Source organism: Schistocerca serialis, unplaced genomic scaffold (genome assembly GCF_023864345.2).
Source record: "Schistocerca serialis cubense isolate TAMUIC-IGC-003099 unplaced genomic scaffold, iqSchSeri2.2 HiC_scaffold_1406, whole genome shotgun sequence".
NCBI lineage: Eukaryota > Metazoa > Arthropoda > Insecta > Orthoptera > Acrididae > Schistocerca > Schistocerca serialis.
Window position 1 is genome coordinate 2,393,621 of NW_026047632.1, and position 22,712 is coordinate 2,416,332.

General features: G+C 43.0%; 1 protein-coding gene across 1 annotated transcript in view; it reads left to right on the top strand.

The window, feature by feature from the left end:
• The first annotated feature begins 3,979 nt into the window (after window positions 1-3,979).
• Window positions 3,980-22,712, top strand: part of LOC126442771 (protein roadkill-like) — a 70,645-nt gene continuing 51,912 nt past the window's right edge. Inside the window, exons 1-2 of the mRNA XM_050090801.1 lie at window positions 3,980-4,113; window positions 10,656-10,790. The gene's annotated coding sequence lies outside the window, so the exon portion shown is untranslated. The remainder of the gene's footprint in view (window positions 4,114-10,655; window positions 10,791-22,712) is intronic.

A 22,712-nucleotide genomic window follows, 5' to 3' on the forward strand; every position in this document is an offset into this window, starting at 1 on the left:
GGGCATGTATGTGTATGATGTCCTTAGGTTAGTTAGGTTTAAGTAGTTCTGAGTTTTAGGGGACTGATGATCTCAGCAGTTAAGTCCCATAGTTCTCAGAGCCATTTGAATCATTATAGAGTCTCTACCAGCTTGAACAGACCTCTGCTGACATCCAGGGCTCATGGATTCATGAGGCGGCGTCAAGCCAGATACAATTTGAAACGAGACTTGTCCGACCAGTCAACATGTTTCCAGTTATCAACAGTCAATATCAGTGTTGACGGGTCCAGGTGAAATATCCTCAGACTACTGGAAGAATGTGAGAGTTCCTATTCCACATAATGCAGGTGCTGACAAGTGAAAATTCTACAGATCCACAAATTTAGTGAGGTACAGTCACCATATGTTCACACGAATTATTTATGGAAGAATGGAAAAAGTGACAGAAACCCATGTCAGGGAGATAAGCATCTGTTCGAAGGAAATACAGGTAGTCTGTAGTTACCTTGCGTCTTTCTTTAGAATAGAAATGCAAACATATCGTTATAGCGTTTGTAGATGTAGGGAAATTTTTTTACAATGTTGATTGAAATACGTCTTTGAGTTCTCAAAGACACTGAGATGAAATACACACAATGTGATCCAATTTATTCGGACGGCCTCAAAAACGTGCGTTTTTCGTATTAGGTGCATTGTGCTGTCACCTACTGCTAGGTACTCAATACCTTCGACCTCAATAGTCATTATAAATCACGAGAGAGCAGAATGGGGGGCTCTGCGGAACTCAGGGACTATGAACATTGTCAGGAGATTGGGTGTCACTTGTGTCCCACGTCTGTACGCGAGATTTCTACACTCCTAAACATCTCTAGGTCCAGTTTTTCCGATGTGATACTGAAGCGGAAACGTGAAGGGACACGTACAGCACAAAAGCGTACATGCCGACCTCGTCTGTTGACTGACAGAGACTGACGACAGTTGAAGACAGTCGTAATGTGCAATAGGCAGACATCTATACAGACCATCACACAGGGATTCCAAACTGCATCAGGATCCACTACAAGTACTAAGACAGTTAGCCGGGAGGTGAGAAAACTTGGATTTCACGGTCGAGCGGCTGCTCATAACACACACATCACGCTGGTAAATGCCAAACGACACCTCGATTGGTGTAAGGAGCATAAACATCGAATAGTGGAGAAACGTTGTGTGAAGTAATGAATCACGGTACACAATGTGGCGATCCGATGGCAGTGTGTGGGAATGGCGAATGCCCAGTGAACGTCATGTGCCAGCGTGTGTAGTGCGGTGGTGTTGTGGTGTGGTGGTAATTTTCATGGAGGGGGCTTGCACCCCTTGTTGTTTTGCGTGGCACTATCACAGCACTGGACTACACTGATGTTTTAAGTACCGTCTTGCTTCCCACTGTTGAAGACCAATTCGGGGATGGTGATTGCATCCTTCAAGGAGATCGAGTATCCGTTCATAATGGACGCCTGTGGCGGAGTGCTTACACGGCAATAACCGGGATAATCTGGCTTGCACAGAGTCCTGTCCTGAAACCTATAGAACACCGTCGAGATGTTTTGGAACGCTGACTTCGTACCAGGCCTCAGTGACCGACGTCGAACCCTCTCCGCGGTGCAGCACTCTGTGAAGGATGAGGTGTGGTTCCCCAAGAAACCTGCCAGCACGTAACTGAAGGTATGCCCGCGAGAGTGTATGCTGTCATCAAGGCTAACCGTGGGCGAACACCATAATGAATTCCAGTATTACCGAAGGAGGGCGCCACGAACTTGTAAGTCATTTTCAGCCAGATGTCAGGATAGTTTTGATCAGATACTGTAGGTAGTCAAAGGTTATTCACATTAAGTACAGAAACAAGAAGGCGGTTATAAGTGTCGAAAATGGAGAGAGACATGATTGTAAACAATCACCGCTTCTATTAAGTCTGTACATGGAGCAAGTTTTGAAGAAAAATCAGGAGATATTTTGGAAGGTAATGAAAGATCAGGGTGAAAAAATAAAAACTTTAAACTATGCTTACGACATCCTAATATTATCAGGGTTGCGAAGGACTTTTGAAGAGCACTTGGAATATATGGATAGCCACTTCATAATATATTATAAGGTGAACATCGAGATTAGTAAACAACGACAGTTAAGTGTGACAGAATTACGTGAGGCAGTGTCATGGTAACTAGATTAGGAAATGAGACACTAGAAGTAGTAAATGAAGTTTACTATTTGGATAGCAAAATAACTGATGAAGACTGTAGTGCTGAGGATATAGAGTGTAGACTGACAATAGCAAGAAAAGCAATACTGATAAAGAGGTGTTTGTTAAGGTGTAATATCAGTTTAAGTGTTTGGGAGGTTGATGTGTAGGTATTTTTTTGGCAGTTAATCGTGGATGATTAGCAGATCAGACAAGAAGTTAAAATAAGCTTTTGCACCATGCTTGTATTTGAAAAATGTTGAAAATATGATGGAGTGAATAACAAATGACGAAGACAGAAGAGATAGACGAAAATTTGTACCAAGGCAGGGTTTTTGAAATGAGGTTCCTGCGCGCTATGCAGAAGCAGTAACCACTACGCCACCCTGGCACAATGGCTTTGCACAACTCCACAGACTAGCCTAGAGCACTTCCTTCCCCAAACCAAATCCATATTCACACCTCAGGCCGCTTGGTAGGAACGGGAATTTGAACTGAACAGGGAGGCATGCAAGGATAGTGTACACTGTTCTGCAAAGCCACTGTAGCAGGGTTGCATACTAACCAGCTCATCTGCCTAGGCTGCAGGCCACACAGGTTCAAATCCTGGCCTTGGTATGAATATTCATTCATCTCTCCAGTCTACATATATCTGATGTTTCAGACTTGAAGAGATCTCTGGAACCATATACTTCCATTTCATTAAGTGAGCAAGTACTTAAATGAATTGGGGAAAAGCAAATTTATGACGCAACTTGACTAAAGGAAGAAAATAGTTGATAGGAGACGTCTTGATGCAATAATGAATTGTCAATTTCATTGTGTAAAGATACTTGGGCAGTGGGGGTAAGAGTTGTGGAAGGAGACCGAGGCTTGAGTAGAGCAGGTACGTTGAAATGAATATAGATTGCTGTAGTTATACAGGAATTAAAAGACCGATGACCTCATCGGAAACAATCAACGGAAGTTGTATAATGATTGTAAGGTAGGACTAAAACTTGAATAAGGTTGGCTGATTTGAGTGTATACCAAAGCGGACTGCCCAACGTGTCTTAACGCTCACCTACATGTAATGCGAAGTGGGGACAGAGATCGTAAAAAGCAAGAGGAGTGTCACACCTCCTTAACGACACCAGACATCAAACCTATTATTAATTGCTGCTGTCACTGTATGTCTGGCCATTTCAACAAGTTTGCGAGTGAAATTTGCTAAGAGAACCGTATGCAACGGACATTTAGCGTTGGTAGCCAGCAGCACACTAGACAGCTGGTCTTCAGCTGTGCCAGACAGCACAGGAACTGGGCAGTGGCCGGCTGGAGGTGTGCAGTTTGGCCCGACGTATCACAGGTCTTCTCCCTCGTCAAGTGACGCGAGGCCCTGAGTGCACCGAAGAGCCAACGAGGCGTTCTGCCCGGTACGTGTGGAGGGGTGCAGTTCACGCTGGAAGCGGCTCAGTCAGCTTTTGTGGTGTTTCGTGTACCGTCACTCAGGCCCATTCATTAAGGTTACCGTAAACGTGAACCTTCGTGCGTACTTTGATACATTCTCTGTGTCCAGGTGTTGCCGTTACTGAGCCGTGACTTCCTGCGATGCTCTTGGCTGGATAGTTTTTCTGTCGATGTTACGTACTGGTTGGCTAGCGCCCTCTAATTGAGACGGCCGCGGCTCCCGAGGAGAGGCGGCAGTAACAGGGGGAAGAAGGCAGCGCACGGGGCACCGCTAGCAGTCGGTCGGCGCTCCGTGTACTGCGAGGACGCACCGTGTTGACACTCCGGCGCCTGGGTTTGGCGGAAGCAGTCACCGGCCAACACGGGCTCTGTTTGATAGCCGGGTCTGTCTGGAATCCTGAGCAGAGCGCGGGGTTTACCCTGGCGCGCAAGTTAACGGCGAGCTCCTGGACTAACTGTAAATGGTGAGCCAGTTGTAGAACTTTTGCATGTCATTGCTCCGTGTAGCCTCTTTGCTGCGAGGCGTTGCGCAAGAATACTTCCAACGTAGGACGCCGAGAAAGTTTGACGAGGGATCGGTGGAAGGGAGGGGCAGGGGGTGAGAGGGGGAGGGGTTCTGGAGCAGAGGGCAGGCTGTGGACAGAGTAGGTGGGAGGTGTCAACCCAGTCCAGCAGTGGCCAAGATATGGATAAAAGGCTGTCTTCGCCACAACCCACACTACACTGGCTGCAGCGGCACAGAGCAGAACTCACACATCTCGTAAGTCTCTACGTGTTTCTTCCAGCACTGTGCGGTGTGCTGTGCGTATCACTTTCCTCGACTTGACGGTCTCCTGTTCTCAATGGTACCCTACTTAAATTGGTATCTGTGAAAACGAAAGTAGCTAGAGGTAGAACCGAGTTTTAATACAATTTTTTCAAATGTTTCTACGACCTCTAGCGCAATAGCTCTTGATATGCATTCCGGTATCGGTTCACGTCATCTACGCATTTAAGCAGCTACTCATTCTTACGGCGTAGTCTAAGTAATGGCGCCACTGGCCGCACTAATTATTGTTACATGTTGTGTGCGATAGAAACAGGTTTCCGAGCGCATGCTACTTTTGATGCAAACTTGTCAGATTCGACAACTGAAGCAGTAGAGATCTGCTGGAATACTGCCATACAGTCCTAATACACAGGGGGATTCACGAAGATATGCAAATGTTTGGTTGCGGGGTTACGGCTAATAAAAATTTTGCCTGAAATTTAGCAACTTCGTTAACATGAGGCCGTCGCAAAACTGTACGAGGTTAAAGTAAAGCACGATTCCCATTTATTTTGTTGTTATTGGTCTGATCAATATAGTAAAACATGTCCCAGTTTTCCAGAATATGCAGAGAAGCAAAGGCGTAATTTTGTAAAATTTTAAATTTGTTAACTACTTCGCCCAATAGGTTTTTTAAATTCCAGACAATTTCAGAAAGTTTTCAACAGAAGTTGTAGAGAATTTAATTTTGGAAAATTTGTGGTAAAAGCGTTAACTGGAACTGTATGAATGTGTCACATAATGTGCTTTTATTTATACCACAGCACGCGTGAATTCGTGTTAAACAGGAAAAAAACAAAGCTTACTGTTAAGAAACTTGTACAAAGTACATACAGTTTCGCAATACAATCATAATCACAGTAAATGTTCAAAAATGTCTCCACCGAGATCAGTGCATTTAGCTGCACGTGTATGAACAGATTTTGTTGCTCGTTTCAGTTTCACAGGGTTGTTATTAATTTCGTCTATTGCGTTCATAATGCGTCGAAGTAATACCTCACGTGTATTGACTTCGTCCTTATAATCCATGTCTTTCACCCATCCCCATACACAAAAATCCATTGTTGTTAAATCTGGGTGGCCACGGACGTGTAAGACCGCGACCAATCCATCTCTGGGATAAATGTTCATTTAATTGTGGAATAACTGCGTCGGTAAAATGTGGAGGCACGCCGTCATGTTGAAAATACATTTGCAATCGCGTAACTAGCCGAATATCTCCGGTCAAGTGGGGCATTTCTTCTTGAAGGAACTGTAAGTACGACTCGCCAGTTAGACGTCCTGGGGAAATGAATGGTCCAATAAAGTGTGTGTTGATTGTACGAGACCACAAATTTATGCTAAAACGCTGCTGGAAATTGCGTTGAACTGTTGCTTGTGGGTTTGCTTCAGACCATATGTGCTCGTTGAAAAAATTGTTTATACCATCTCGAGTAAACTGTGCCTCATCACTAAATAAAACGTATTTGTGTAACTACCGATTAGTTTTTAACCAGTTGCACAACTCCAAGCGAAGGGCAGGATCTCCCGGACGTAAATGATGCACTATTTGTTTATGGTAGAGACACACATTATTGTACTTCAGTGTACACCATACCCTAGACTGTGAAATGCCTAACCGTTGAGAGATACGCCGTGTACTGTACCCAGGCTACGTTGAACAGCATCCATAATATGCTCATCATCGCCTTCACGTACCGAACTCTCGTACTGATTATGAACGCTAGGTAGAGAAGCTGCCTCCCGTAACATTCGAAATACTCCACTAATGATTCGTCCATTCGGAACCCTTCCAGTTGAATAACGTACGCGATATTCGTTAATTTCAGCCGTATCATTGTCATCACATTTTCCATAAATAAACACCATAGCGGCGTATTCCTACGTCGTAAATTTGAAAGGCATCCCTATTTCATAAATAATCTACAAAGTACAACAGTTACTATGTGGTTTTACTTAAACACACTGTTCTTTTTGTGTTCTTTTACTGAACAGTAGAGAAAACTAACTCGTTTCAAGGTTAGGGAACGTCTGAAACAACTCACTAAGGGTAGCCAACAATGACACAAACGTTTCTACATTCTTAATGAAAAGTAAACAAATTTACTTGTATAACAACCTTTCCTTCTCTGGACGATCCAATGCAGATACACGTCTGGGACATCTTTTATTAGATTCAACACACCAGTAATACCAAAATAAATGAAAATCGTGCTTTACTAAACCTCTTACAGTTGTGCGATATCTTCATATTAGCGAAGTTGCTAAATTTCAGGTAAAACCTTTTATTACCCGTAACTCCGTAACTGAAAATTTGCGGACCTATGTTTGTATGACCTTTTTTCCTTTATTTTTACATGTAGAATAACATATTAAAATATTTACATATCTTCGTGAATCACCCTGTGCGGAAGATGTATTTGCGATGAGGCCCAGCTTGAGACACTCAGGGTTGATAACTAACTGACCCAACATGCCACCTCTTGAGTTTTGTTTTCGAACGTCGGACGTCATTAAAGCTTGACAGCGATGCGGCAGGAGGGTTCATATCAAAGGCCCCGGGTATGTGCCACCAGTTTCCGACGTTGGACCTCTTCTCGCCAGGACACCTGCTGCATCTGACGAAGGTTTTGCCCCCCGTAGATGCCTAATGAACTCGGGAGAGCGCACCAGACTTCTCTGCAAAGATATTTCGCACTGTAGTGAATGTGGCAGTCGCGATATTGATGATATTCTCCTGTGCATAAAGTAAACTGTGATTAAAAGTACATGGACACCTTGCTGAAAATGACTTTCAAGTTCGTGGCGCCCTCCATCGGTAATGCTGGAACTCAATATGGTGTTGGCCCACCCTTAGCCTTGATGTCAACGTCCACACTGGCAGGCATACGTTCAGTCAGGTGCTGGAAGGTTTCTTGGGGAATGGCAGCCCATTCTCCACAGAGTGATGCACTGAGGAGAGGTATCGATGTCAGTCGGTGAGGCCTGGCACGGCGTTCCAAAACATAGCTAAGGTATGCCGTAGGATTCAGGTCAGGACTCTGTGCAGGCCAGTCCATTACAGGGCTGTTATTGTCGTCTAACCACTCCGCCACTGGCAGTGCATTATGAACAGATACTCGATCTTTTTGAAAGATGCAATCACCATCCCCGAATTGCTCTTCAACAGTGAAAAGCACGAAGGTGCTTAAAACATCAATTTTGGCCTGTGCTTTGATAGTGCCACGCAAAACAATTGGGGATGCCAGCCCCATCCATGGAAAACACGATCACACCATAACACCACCGAATTGTACTGTTGGCACTACACACGCCGGCAGATGACGTTCACCGGGAATTTGCCATACCCACACCATGACATCGGATCTCCACATTGTCTACTGTGAGTCGGCACTCTACACAACGTTTTTCCACTGGTCAATCATCCAACGTTTCCGCTCCTTTCGCCAAGTGAGCCGTCGTTAGTCATTTACCAGCGTGATGTTTGGCTTATGATCAGCAGCTCAACCATGAAACCCATGTTTACGACCATCTTCAACTGTAGGCGCTCTCTGTCAGTAAATAGACGAGATCGGCCTGTACGCCTTTGTGCTGTATCACATTGGAAACAGTGGACCTAGTGATATTTAGGATTGTGGAAATCTCGCGTGCTGACATATGACACCCAATGACCTGGCCTCATTCGAAGTCTGAGTTTCGCGGAGCGCCCCATTCTGCTATCTCAGGGTGTCTAACGACTACTGAGGTCGGTCATATGGAGTACCTGGCAGTAGGTGGCAAACAATGCACCTAATATGAAACTTATATTTATGGGGGTGTCCGGATACTTTTGTTCATGTAGTGTATGCCTGTGGTCTCCCAGTAAGGCCCTGGACCCATTTCACCGAAATATGGCAAACATAGAAACTACATGACTGTATGAGCATCATCAGTGCTTGTCTTGTAGCCCTCCAGCTCGATCGGAGTGGGAATATGGACAATATCGTATTCCGTCAGCCCATGCCACATCGGCTGCTCAGTATAATAGGCATGTTGTGTTTTAATAGTAGTGGCTGGCCTTAAGAACCGGCTTTACTGTGAAGCCTATTAATCGAGAGTACGAAATGGTTTTACAGTGGGTAGCCTGTACTGAACAACAGTGTGTTGGGTTCAAGTAGAACCGACCTGGTTTATCGATCTTCTTTGCCTGACAACTTATGTGTCAGGGGCAGTGATTGCTTTCAAGCCCCTGATGTGTAATCTGCACTCCACAATACGTCTGTTGTGGGAATATCAGGACTCTGCGCAGGACAGTCCATTACAGGGATGTTATTGTCTTCTACTGCCGCCTTAGACTCTGCATTATGAACAGGTGCTCGATCGTTTTGAAAGATGCAATAGCCATCCCCGAATTGCTCTCCAACAGTGAGAACCAATGAGATGCTTAAAGCATCAATATAGGCCTGTGCCGTGATAGTACCACGCAAAAAACAAGGGGTGCAAGGTCCCTCCATGAAAAACACGACCACATCATAACACCACCGCCTCCTAATTTTACTGTTAGCACTACATACGCTGGCAGATGACGTTCACCGGACATTCTCGATAACCACACCTGCCATCGGCTGGCCACATTGTGTACCGTGATTCGCCACTCCACGCAACGTTTTTCCACTGTTCAGTCGTCCAATGTTTACGCTCCTTACAGCAAGCGCGGCTTTGCTTGGCATTTACCTGCGTGATGTGTGGCTTACGAGCAGCCGCTCGACCGTGAAATCCTAGTTTTCTCACCTCCCGCCTAACTGTCATAGTAGTTACAGTGGATCCTGATGCAGTTCGGAATTCCTGTTTGATCGTCTGGATAGATGTCTGCTTGTTTCACATTACGACCTTCTCCAACTGTCGGCAGTCTCTGTCAGTCAACAGACGAGGTCGGCCTGTACGCTTTTGTGCTGTATTTGGCGCTTCACGTTTCCATCTCACTATCACATGTCAAATAGTGGACCTAGGGATGTGTAGGAGTGTGGAAATCTCGCATACAGACGTATTATAAAAGTGACGTCTAGTCGCCAGACGATGTTCGAAGTCTGTGAGTTCTTGTGAATTTTTTGATTAATTTCAGCCAAAAATAACAAAGTTGCTCTGCGATATCTGCTGAAGATTGTGAGTATAGTTCTCCAATTACGTGCAGTGTAGCCATTCCGATTTTACTCTGAAATCAGAAAGGATTTGATTTTGCATTACTAATTTATTTTCTAAGAATATGAGCCTCAATGCAGGTGAAAATAATGAAAATTAAAAACTGTGCAGGCGTTGGAACAATTTATTGCGATTTCACGTTTTTTTCTCCATTTAGGCGAAGAAAAACACCCGTGAAATCATGACATCTCCTCATAAGTTGGTGCATATAATTTGTAGTTTTATACACAATCATACTATCACATTTAATAATGATCGATTCAATACTTTTTGAGTTAGACTGCACGCAAATGTGAAAAAAGTCATTTGGAGATGAACGCGTTTGAGAAATCAGTTCTTGGAAACTGGCAATTCAAGGAAGTCAACAATAGTGTAAAATGCTTACCAACTGATCTGCGATTCCAGCGCCATATCGCAATCATTCTTCTTCCACTCATGCTTCATTTAGCGCTTGCTGCAGTGCTTTCCGTGCTTTCCGACTTTCCTTCGATTCAATGAACTACGTCGATTCTGCCAGCATACGTGCTGGTTATCCATTTGTTCGACATAACTGAAGCTTTACGTGTCTCCTACATTTCCTGCCTCGTTCATGGCCATCAGAAGGGATGAATTTCCTTCATTGAATAAGCCAGCTGCTAAATACGACGCCAAATCAACCACTTTTTGTCCGGAGTGCAAGTGTTGGGGAGCTAATCACCAAATAGTGGAATTAAAAGTTTCATTAGCATTTTGTGTGTGGCCATCTACACATTTCTCCAGTAATTCATCCCCTGATAAATCTTATATCGGAAGAATTTCCTTCTGTACGAATTCGAATTTCGCTTTGAAATTTTGACAGAGTATTCTTGGATAGTTAGCTTAACGATTTATACTATCAAAACTGGATTTTTCGAACCTCCTAGTGTGGTTTCCTCATTAACCATCGTAATCCAAATTAGGTTATTATATTAATTTAGATTTTCAATCCAGTTTGTTGAAAGTAAATGAATTGTGGAGATACATTTACTCATAAATTTACAGATTCTCCAGCAGTTGTTTATTTGGCCCGACAGCATTGTCCTTACATCATGTTCTGCAGAAGCGTTAGTTGGTTCATCTGCATTTTTGTCGCAGTACTCACAGCTGCCGACTAAAGCGACTCTCATCCCAGTACAGGTAAAGATTTTACTTGTATAAATTGATGTAAGTTTGTATATGATAATGAATAACCAGTTTTAGTAGGTAATGAAAAACATATTCAATATTTTCATTAAGTATTTTATATATTTGTTTTTCAGGATTAGATCCTGAACCCACAGTCTACCGCTTCGGAACTGACAATCCGAGTAAGTGTCATTATTTTCCATTACTTCCAGAAACTTTTCATGGTTCAAGAAATTCATGCAGTGCAAACTTATATCATTGCTAGGCTTACTTGATGATTTAATAACTGATTTGGATCATTTGATTATTATGTGTAAAATCTCTAACTTCACTGAGTTTCTATATTATTACTTTTGCTTTTATAGTCGGTATGAGTTGGAATACAGGTTACATATGTGTTACATACGTGTTGGTAGACCTTGAGAGTGGTAATCATAGCCTTTTTCTGAGCTATTTTCATAAAGGTTTAGTGGTCCCATCTAGATCAATATAACACATGAACAGACCAAGCTAAACAGCATCTATTTCACATAAGTAGTCGTGGTATAAAGGTATTTGACATGTCTTCCAGGATTACGGTAGTACATTGTACACCGCCTTCCATAAATTTATATTGACTACAGAAAAACCTTCTCACGTTCACAGTGTTTATATAACCAATTAAAAACACGAATCTGATAATGGTCATCATCTCAGGAGGTACCCATCAGAAATTGTAATACTTGTGCTGACTACGTTATATCCCTGTTTCTTATATGTTTAAATTCATTGAGGTATGGGTTCAAAATTATGGTATGTTTGCTTCCAACGTGTCCTTTCATCAGTGGCAGAATCTTTAAATTAATAGTGGATGTCATCATTGTGTATCAGCTGAAAATTTGCTTTCATGTAAAACAGAGTTCCATAGAACCTTCACATGGGCACAAACAGTAAATTTTGAAGGAGTGTTAAGTATTCTCATCTATATAGATAACTTGTAGCGCTTACTCCTTCAATTTATTTTGAACAACATACTAGTTTCTCTTTTCTTGGAAATAATGCTTATTTTAGGAAGACAGGTATGCCTGTAAGAACCAGTTACGTGGCACATGCTACAACTATACCAGTAGCATTATGATTCTCTTGTTAGTAACATTACTATATCAATAATAAACCAAAACCCGTCGAGTTACCTCTTCACAGTGTGAGATATGTAATGTTCCCTATTGCGATTGTCATCTGAGTGAATGTCCATCAAATTATTGCTACTTACTTTCTGTAACAGTACGTTACAGAAAGTAACTACAAGTTGGTCTACATTTTCGTAGCAGTATGTAGTTGATATGTACACTGTTTCAAAGGAACCACATGGTAAACAAAATGTCATTCAAGAATGGGGCGTAATTGATGTCTGTAGATCATAAATTTTAAGTAACCACGCTGGTGTCGTCTGTAAGCATTAATTTAATTTCACACCAAATTAACGCCTGCTGTGTGCAGATTGTTACCAGAAATTCGAAGCATAAGGGGACGCTAGGCTATACAAAAATGTAACTCCTTTTCCTGATGCCACAGAAACTTCCTGTGATGAGACAAGGTTTTAGTCGGTTAACTGATGAGTTACTGATTTTATAATTGCTAGTAACAGGCTGAACAGCACAAAGGCTTTAGTCAAATCACACAAGGTATTTACAGAAAAACAATTTCTGAGTCAACGCTCTAAGGTATACACAAATACAAAGATAGGAATATTCCTCTGAAAGCCAAATTATCTTTATTCCTAATTGCAAAGCATTCAATACATTTGATTGTATGAATTAATTATTTTAATAATTTGAGGTTCTACACATTTGTAACATCCAATTAGAGTTCCCTGGAATTTTGTGTAGGGCACCTTTTTCTAAAGAGTTCATATGATGGTGTATTTCATTTTGATAAGACAAATACTGTGGTGAAGTGTTGCATTAAAACATGAGTGAAATCTATGTTTTCCATCTATTTCCCCAGAGTAGGTTTTCAGCTGTTTACATGATGTACTGCCAAATCATATGATGCTTATTTCTGAAGGCAGGATGGTTTGGTTGAGTTACCCAGTGGTTACAGACAGGTGACTCATAACTTTCATGTAAAATATTGGGAGTTAGTTGTTGTAGGATATACACTGCAAGTCTAATGTCAGTGACATTTGAGCATCTCATGTACCTCTTCAGTTTGTGTCATTTACCTTCTGCCTAGTCTGATGCACTGTCGCAACTTCCTCCCTGTGCCAACCTCTTACCTTCAGAGTAGAACTGGTTATCTCACGTTCCATGTTGAAAATTCATACCAGGAGGTAAATTCTTAGAAATATTTTCCTTATGTTTGGTTGTAGTAGACACCTTCGACAGAGGAAAGCTATCTTTCCCTCTGCATGTCTGCCTCTTAAATCCGCCTTACTTTCTCCTTCATCTGTAATTTTGCTTTCAAGGAAGCAAAATTCCTTTATCTATTTTGTGATCCCAGACTTTGACGTTAAATTTAACGCTAATCTCATTTCTGGTATTCATCATTACGTTAATCTTTCATTTGTTCACACTAAGTACATATTTGCATTCAGTTGACTCCCCATTCCCTGCAACAGACCTTATTATTCTTCCTGATCTTCACTGACAGTAATGTTTTCAGCGAATCTTCCCCATGGCATTTTATAATCGTGACTGTTAATCCAACTCCTACATTTGTCTTTTATTTTCATTACGGTTTCCTAAATTTACAGATTAGACAGTGGGGGAGAAACACCGTTTCACTACCTTACACCCTCATTAAGGACATCTCTTTTCTCATAGTCTTCCGTTCTTATAGCTTCTTTTGTGTTCCTATACATATTATTGTATACCCAAATTTCCGAGTATTTCTAGTCATATCACGCTGTAGAACGCTTTTCCTAGGTCTAAGAATTCTATACAAGTATCCTGATTCTTCTTCACTCTTGCATACATTACCAAGTGGAATGCAACACATGTCTTGTGGGTTCTGTCGTGTTTCCTATGCACCTACGCTACATCTCTTCTCCAGAACAGAGCTTTCTTTGTGGACCAAAGTCTCCTCCAGCCACTCACCCTCCCACAGATGCAAGAGTCTTAAGCTCAACGTCGATGTGATAGCATACAGGAGGATGGCACACTGTAATACTTGAGAATCGAGACAATCCTCTTGGCTGCCGGATCTGTCCTTTCGTTCCTCGCAATTCCGATGTGTCCTGGTACCCAGCAAAAGGTCACCTAAATCCCCAGTCGTCGTAGATGGAGGAGGGACTAGCTTCCCTGCTGAGTACAAACGTTTCACAGAGTGGAGGGAACTTAGAAAATCGGATGAGACAAGAAATTTATCACTGGAAGAACGTCTCACCTACACCAATGACCGCAAGATCGCATAAAATTCTGCATAAAAGACAGTAAACGCTTAAGGCAGTATGATCTTGAGGACAAGATCTGTCAAAAAAACAGAGCAACCAACAGGATCCCCCTGTAGCGATACAAGCATAAAAACAGCTATATTTTTGTGGTGCCCAGGTAAAATGTCAGAAAATATGTCATTAAAAGCGGAAGTAGGAGTGTAATCTCTCATGTAACGCCCCAAATGTAAAATCACTCTGGGTCTCTCCAGTAACCAGGGCAGCAGGCAGGTAAAACCCTGGATTTGGGGCAGTACTGGCTCCACACTGAGGGACTCCAGCACACGGTGCACGTGGATCGCAAATGGCATTGTGGCTCTTCAACGGTTCGAAATAAGGGGGATGAGCAACATTATAGAGTGTGGGTGAAGTTGGAGCTGTGAGGAACTTGCATGCCTGATGAACTAGGTGGAGCTGCTGGTGACCCCCCAGCCTCAGCACATAGGCTGGGTATGGGACTGGCCCTATAGCGACCTGTGGCCAACTGGAGCCCCTCAAGGTGGACAGTGTCAATTCAAATCAAAAGGCCTCGCCAGTGCATAAACCATGCACCAATAGTCCAGCCATGAACGCATGAAAGCTGTATAAAACTTCAATGCTCAGATACACATTGCTGCGGCTCAATGCAAGTTCTTTAGCTGTCAGAATCCACATTCCTAAATCAATAGCTAGGGTCCGGGGTCTCTCCCAGGAATGCTGGTCCCCATGTGCCACAATGCATCCCTTGTGCATCACCTCTCATCTGTGACAAGATTTTAGCTGACATTCCTGATGAAAACCTCCAATAGAATCTTCTGAACCTCAAAGATCCATTGCTCATCTCATGACTTCCTATCATTCGAGCTTCTGAGCAGGCTGCCACAGCAGCAGCTTTTATCGAAGACCCAACTCTGGCATTTGCCACATAACCCAAATTGGAAGCTATGCGACATTGGTTGTAGCCCAAGTCTGGAAAAGTCCTCAATGCCATTTCCACAAGGTGAATTGTGTTACTAGGTGTTAGTGTGCCCACAGAGCTGAAATTTGCCACATCTCCACTTCTATGTCTGTGGACTGGTGACTGGGCGACACCAAGAAATATTCTTCCCTGCCATATTTTACAGAAGCGACACTGGTACAGGCTATACTCTTGAAGTTTATTCAGTTGCTTTCTACACAAGCTAAGTTGTAACGCAAGCCAGTCAAATTCCAGACTGACATTGGGTCATCAGCTACAGTAATCGACTGGGCTACACAAGCCATTAAGTCTCCTCCAGGCACCCCTTCACAACAAAGTTACGTAGTTTTAGTAACAACACCATTTCTGTTACACGACATATCTGTTAGAGGACTTTTCCTTAGCAAACGCTACTGTGGCGCCTCAGTAGCTCCAGCTTGGATTCTGATGGTTGTGGCCCCTCAGATCTCAAACCTGTCCAGCATAGACTTATTCCATGCCTTGGGGCTTGAGTTCTGCGCCACCTCTGATGCAGTCCAAGCCCTGGGCCTCTTCCTACACCACCTACATCTTGGTTAAATTAGGACCAGTGTTCTGCCAGTGAGCATCCTGGGGTTCCAGTCACATATATACCTTACACCTACTGCAGCTCCAAAATTATTTAAGGTCTGTACGGTCGAGTTTACATACCAGGATAAGCATCAACAGGACTTGCAACATCTTCAGGATGAGAACGTCTTCATCCCAGTAACACACAGCCAATGGGCCCTTCCAAATTCACTGTGGAGAAACCATCAGGCGCTGGCTTAATTTGTGGTGACTTCCAGGACACTATGAATGCCCAATGTGTAGTCATAAGATATACCACTCCCATGCTTCAGGACACTGATTACATATCGCGGGATCTATAGAATTTGCCAAAAATGACCTTCATTATGCTTATTTGCCAAAAATTACCTTCATGATGCTTATCTCCACCTCACACTGCGTAACGGCTCCCAGGAGACTGTAATCATAACCATCATAGCCACTCCTTTTGGATTGCCTCAATATACATGGCTTCCGTTTGGCATCGCCGAAATTTCATCGATTTTTTTAAGGTACTATGTTGTTGTTGTGGTCTTCAGTCCTGAGACTGGGTTGATGCATCTCTCCATGCTACTCTACCCTGTGCAAGCTTCTTCATCTCCCAGTACTTACTGCAACCTCCATCCTTCTGAATCTGCTTCGTGTATTCATCTCTTGGTCTCCCACTGCGATTTTTACCCTCCACACTGCCCTCCAATGCTAAATTTGTGATCCCCTGATGCCACAGAACATGTCCCACCAACCGGTCCCTTCTTCTTGTCAAGTTGTGCCACAAACTCCTCTTCTCCCCAATTCTGTTCAATACTTCCTCATTAGTTATGTGATCTACCCATGTTCAGCATTCTTCTGTAGCAATACATTTCGAAAACTTCTGTTCTCTTCTTGTCCAAACTATTTATCGTCCATGTTTCAATTCCATACATGGCTACAATCCATACAAATACTTTCAGAAACGACTTCCTGACACTTATATCAATACTCGATGTTAACAAATTTCTCTTCTTCACAAACGCTTTCCTTGCCATTGCCAGTCTACATTTTATATCCTCTCTACTTCGACCATCATCAGTTATCTTGCTCCCCAAATAGCAAAACTCCTTTACTACTTTAAGCATCTCATTTCCTAATCTAATTCCCTCAGCATCACCTGACTTAATTCGACTAAATTCCATTATCCTCGATTTTCTTTTGTTGCTGTTCATCTTATATCCTCCTTTCAAGAGACTGTCCATTCCGTTCTACTGCTCTTCCAAATCCTTTGCTGTCTCTGGCAGAAATACAATGTCATCGGCGAACTTCGAAGCTTTTATTTCTTCTCCATGGATTTTAATACGTACTCCGAATTTTTCTTTTGTTTCCTTTACTGCTTGCTCAATATAAAGATTTAATAACATCACGAAGAGGCTACAAACCTGTCTCACTCCCTTCCCAACAACTGCTTCCCTATTGTGCCCCTCGACTCTTATAACTGCCTTCTGGTTTCTGTACAAATTGTAAATAGCCTTTCGCTCCCTGTATTTTACCCCTGCCACCTTTAGAATTTGATAGAGAGTATTCCAATTAACATTGTCAAAAGCTTTCTCTAAGTACACAAATGCTATAAACGTAGGTTTGCCTCTCTTCTAAGATAAGTCATAAGGTCGGTATTGCCTCACGTGTTCCAACATTTCTATGGAATCCAAACTGATCTTCGCTGAGGTCGGCTTCTACCAGTTTTCCCATTCGCCTGTAAAGAATTCGTGTTAGTATTTTGCAGCTGTGACTTGTTAAACTGATAGTTCCGTAATTTTCACATCTGTCAACAAGTGCTTTCTTTGGGATTGGAATTATTATATTCTTCTTGACGTCTGAGGGTATTTAGCCTGTCTCATACATCTTGCTCACCAGATGGTAGAGTTTTTTAAGGACTGGCTCTCCCAAGGTCGTCAGTACTTCTAATGGAATGTTGTCTACTCCTGGGGCCTTGTTTCGACCGCAGGTCTTTCAGTACTCTGTCAAACTCTTCACGCGGTATCGTGCCTCTCATTCCATCTTCATCTACATCCTCTTCCATTTACATAATATTGTCCTCAAGTACATCTGCCTTATATAGACTCTCTATATACTCCTTCCACCTTTCTGCTTTCCCTTCTTTGCCTAGAACTGGATTTCCATCTGAGCTCTTGGTATTCATACAAGTGGCTCTCTTTTCTGCAAAGGTCTCTTTAATTTTCCTGTAGGCAGTATCTATCTTACCCTAGTGAGATAAGCCTCTACATCCTTACATTTGTCCTCTAGCCATCCCTGCTTAGCCATTTTGCGCTTCCTGTCGATATCATTTTTGAGACGTTTGTATTCCTTTTTGCCTGCTGCATTTACTGCATTTTTATATTTTCTCCTTTCATCAATTAAATTGAATATGTCTTCTGTTGCCCAAGGATTTCTACTAGCCCTCGTCTTTTTACCTACTTGATTCTCTGCTGGCTTTACTACTTCGTCCCTCAGAGCAGCCCATTCTTCTTTTACTGTATTTTTTCCCCCATTCCCGTCAATTATTCCCTTATGCCGTCCCTGAAGCTCTGTACAAACTCTGGTTTAGTCGGTTTATCCAGGTACCATCTCCTTAAATTCCCACCTTTTTTCAGTTTCTTCAGTTTCAGTCTACAGTTTATAACCTATAGATTGTGGTCAGAGTCCATATCCGTAACTGGAAATGTATTACAATTTAAAACCTGGTTCCTAAATCTCTGTCTTGCCATTATATAACCTATCTGATACCTCCTAGTATCTCCAGGATTATTCCACTTATATAACCTTCTTTTATGATTCTTGAACCAAGTGTTAGCTATGATTAAGTTATGCTCTGTGCAAAATTCTACCAGACAGCTTCCTCTTTCATTTCTAATCCCCAATCCATATTCAGCTACTATGTTTCCTTCTCTCCCTTTTCCTATTCTCGAATTCCATTCACCTGTGACTATTAAATTTTAGTCTCCCTTCACTACCTGATTATTTCTTTTATCTCATCATACATTTCATCAATATCTCCATCATCTGCAGAGCTAGTTGGCTTATCAACTTGTACTACGGTAGTAGGCATGGGCTGCATGTCTATCTTGGCCATAATAATGCTTCCACTACGCTGTTTGTAGTAGCTTACCTGCACTCCTATTTTCTTTAATCATTAGTAAACCTACTGCTGCATTACCCCTCTTTGATTTTGTATTTATAACCCTGAATTCACCTGACCAAAAGTCTTGATCCTCCTGCCACCGAACTTCACTAATTCCCACTATATCTAACTTTAACCTATCCATTTCCCTGTTTAAATTCTCTAATCTACCTGCCCAATTAAGGGATCTGACATTGCGTGCTCCAATCTGTAGAACGCCAATTTTCTTCCTTCTGATAACGACGTCCTCTTGAGTAGTCCCTGCTCGGAGATCTGAATGGGGGACTATTTTACCTCTGGAATATTTTACCCAAGAGGACGCCATCATCAGTTACCCATACAGTAAAGCTGCATGCCCTCAGGCAAAATTACGGCTCTAGTTTCCCACTGCTTTCAGCTGTTCATGGTACCAGCACAGCAAGACCGTTTTGGTTAGTGTCACAAGGCCAGATCAGTCAGTCATCCAGACTGTTGCCCCTGCAAGTACTGAAAAGGCTGCTGCCCCTCTTCAGGAACCACACATTTATCTGGCCTCTCAACAGATACCCCTCCATTGTGTTTGCACCTGCAGTATGGCCATTTGTATTGCTGAGGCCCACAAGCCTCCCCACCAACAGCAAGGTCCATGGTTCACAGGGGGAGGGGGATGAGCAACACTTAAAGGATGTCTCAGGGACCATGAGCTACCTTGACAATTTTCTGGTTGTTGGAAAGTATACAGCTGATGTTGCTCTTCTCCCCATTCACAGAAGCTTACCTTCTTGGCAAATGTTCTTTTTCCATCCACCAGGTCGAATATTTAGGACACATCTTCAGGACATCAGGCATATGGCTTACACCACATTGTGTGCCTGCCATCCAAAAATTACTGGCCTTGATAGATGCATTCCAGCCGAAGTCTAAGTCAGCCAAGCTGCTATAGACCATTCATGCCTCATGCTTCTGCGATTCTGGCACCACTCGCTCTGTAACAGAGTTCCCTGGAAGTGGCCATCCTAATGTAATAAGGTGTTCCAAAACCTGAAGAAGGCCTTCTTCGACCAGCTTGTCTCATGGCATACAGTCCAACGAAACCATTGGTATTAGTGGCTGATGCTGACTGGCACACTTCTGTCCCATATTGAGAATGGCGTGGAGCGACCCACTGCATTTGTATCCTAGACACTTACAGCAGGATAGAGGAACCACATAGGAAAGGAGGCTTTGGTCGTCATATCTGGGAGCAAACGCTTACATGCCTACATCTACAGCCGACGTTTCACACTCATGACAGATCATAAGCCTCTAATGCATCTCTTCAAGTATTCAGCAACTTGCCACTGTGGGCTCTGTTTCTGTCAGGATATGCCTATGGTATCCAATATCACCGTAATGCCGCCCATGCCAATGCCAATATCCTATCGTCATTTCATGTCAGCCAGAACCCAGAATTTCATGAGGATCCAGAAGTCTGTTTACATGAGGACAGTGAGACTGCCATCATCATGGACCTATCTTCCAATTAATGCACGCCTTGTGGGATAACACACAGTGACAGGCCTTGTCCTCCAGGGAGTTTTGCATTATACAACAGAAAGATGGCCTGCAGACAAAGTAATGTCTCATTTACCCAGACCTCCAAGCCATCTGTAGCACGCAGCAAAAGCCTTTATCCTTGCATCACATTGCGCTGATAAAGGTCGCGATGGGCCACGTTCTCGTCCTGATTCCCAGAACCCTATGTCATTGGGAAGTCATTTTGACTCTCCTAGCAATACATCCACTGGAAGGGTATGGAGACACTTAACGTGAGAATGGTGAAAGAGTGCCTCACATGTCAAAACAAGCAAGCTGTGCCACCCTGTCAGTATTTTCCATCGCCTCCTATGGTGACTCATTGGTCCTGTCTTCATTTGGCCCACTCCTTGGATCTGTGTGGCGTCTGAATGTGAGCAGTGGGTTCTGCTTTGTGTTTTTCATGCCATTCACAACCTCAGTGAAGACAATCCAGATTGTTGCATGGTTGTTCGCCCTGAAAGGCGTCCCACAAGCCTTGGTCACTGACAATGGCCCCAATTATCATCAACAGAATTCTGATTCCTGCTGTTCAATTTAGTTTCATCAGTCCACATGGTCAACCTCACAAATCACCATTTTCCCTAGAATCAGAACAGCCCCATACCTTCTTGTATCAATGGATGGTGTAGGTTTTCTTTGCAGGATCCAGTGCAGCTGTGGACACCCTCCCTTTATTCTCCATTTGATTGGGCAGGCAATGTTTAAATTCCAGTTGCTGCGAAGAGGCTGTTGCTGCTGGCATATCCATGAAGTATGGGCCCATCATGGATCCAAACCACTAATGGGTGCCATAACTCCTCCTTGCACTCCAGACGCCTGTAATGCGACTCTCTTTGCGCCATCTACCATTTCCCCCACCCAAGACCTCCTGTGGGCAGCCACAATTCGTCACGCTCTCATCCCATATGAATAGAAGTGGATCCAGTTCCCCCCTCCCTTCCCCAGAATGGTGAATGCTCCAACACTGTCGAGGCCACCAGGGCCTGCTTTGGCCTAGATGCACTTTTGGGGGAGAAGGGCGGGCAGCGGCAACATGAATTGCGGTTGTACCATGTATGTCACAGAATGTAATGTTCATTCAGTCCATAGCAGCCACGCAAGATTTTCAGAAGGCGCGCTAAGAACCACAGACCAATAGATATCTCGACAGGCAAAAGTAAGAGGTAGCTGGCCTTATCGCAAGACCGTGCCCGTATATGGTCACGAGTTAGAACGGGACAGCACGGTTCTTCCTGGAGAATAACTATTTAAGGAAACCCAGGGATCACTGTGGACAGTTCCCATCGACGAGAGTTGGCTGATTCATGCTATTGTCTATACGCCATCGATGACGACAATGCAGTGGCGAGAAGTAGGGTTCTGATTTGGAAAACAGCTCTCACCGAGTGTTGGTCATTTCAATGTTTAGTTCCGGCTCCAGGGATTTAGGTGGAGCCAAATCCACAGAACTGTATTTTGTTCGGAAATGCAGAGGAGGTATAGTCAGATTGTAACTATAAATTGTGACAAACAGTTAATTTGCCTTTCGAACGGACAATAATGAAACTAAGAAAATTTTTTGCTTCAACTGGGATACTCAGTAACGAAAAACAGATGAATTTAGCAGAAATTATGAGATCCACAGTGAGAATAAAGAGCTAAAGGATAGTTCTGTTGTATGAATGCATAAACCCCACAGGAATTCCCCCACATAGATGCAGCACAGTCATAGGCCTGTCTCTGAAACATGGTTTATAGTTGCACGAAAGTTACCCATGTACTTGTCATCTTGTTTGTCAACTTCAGTAGGATCTAAGTCATTAAGGGGGCCTTAATGCAATCTCCTGACATCCACAGATAATCACCACATCGATGAGTGGGTCTAGCCCTTTTCTGTTTCCTTCCCACCCGCTCCACCAAGCCTTAGTCTTGGCGATGTTTCATATCTTTTGCCTTGTTCATCATCATGTGAACAAAATTTTGACCATGGATTAGAGTAGCTATATAGTAAGTACTGCACGCCTGGATGTTGAAATATTGATCATGCTTCCACACCAGAAACTTGGACTTTTCCAGGGCTGTAACATTTTGATTACTACCTTTACCAGATTTGTCATAGCGAAAAACAAACAGTACTTACAGGAGACACCGTCCTCTTTGGCAGAGTATACTAAATAAAGTTGAATGTACGATATTGGCAAATTTGCAAAGTGAGGGGAAATATATAAATTGCATTAGGCACAGAAAAGTTTTGGAATTGTTGTAGCTTTATGTGGTAATCAAATTTTTTGATACTTAGCGAACAAATAC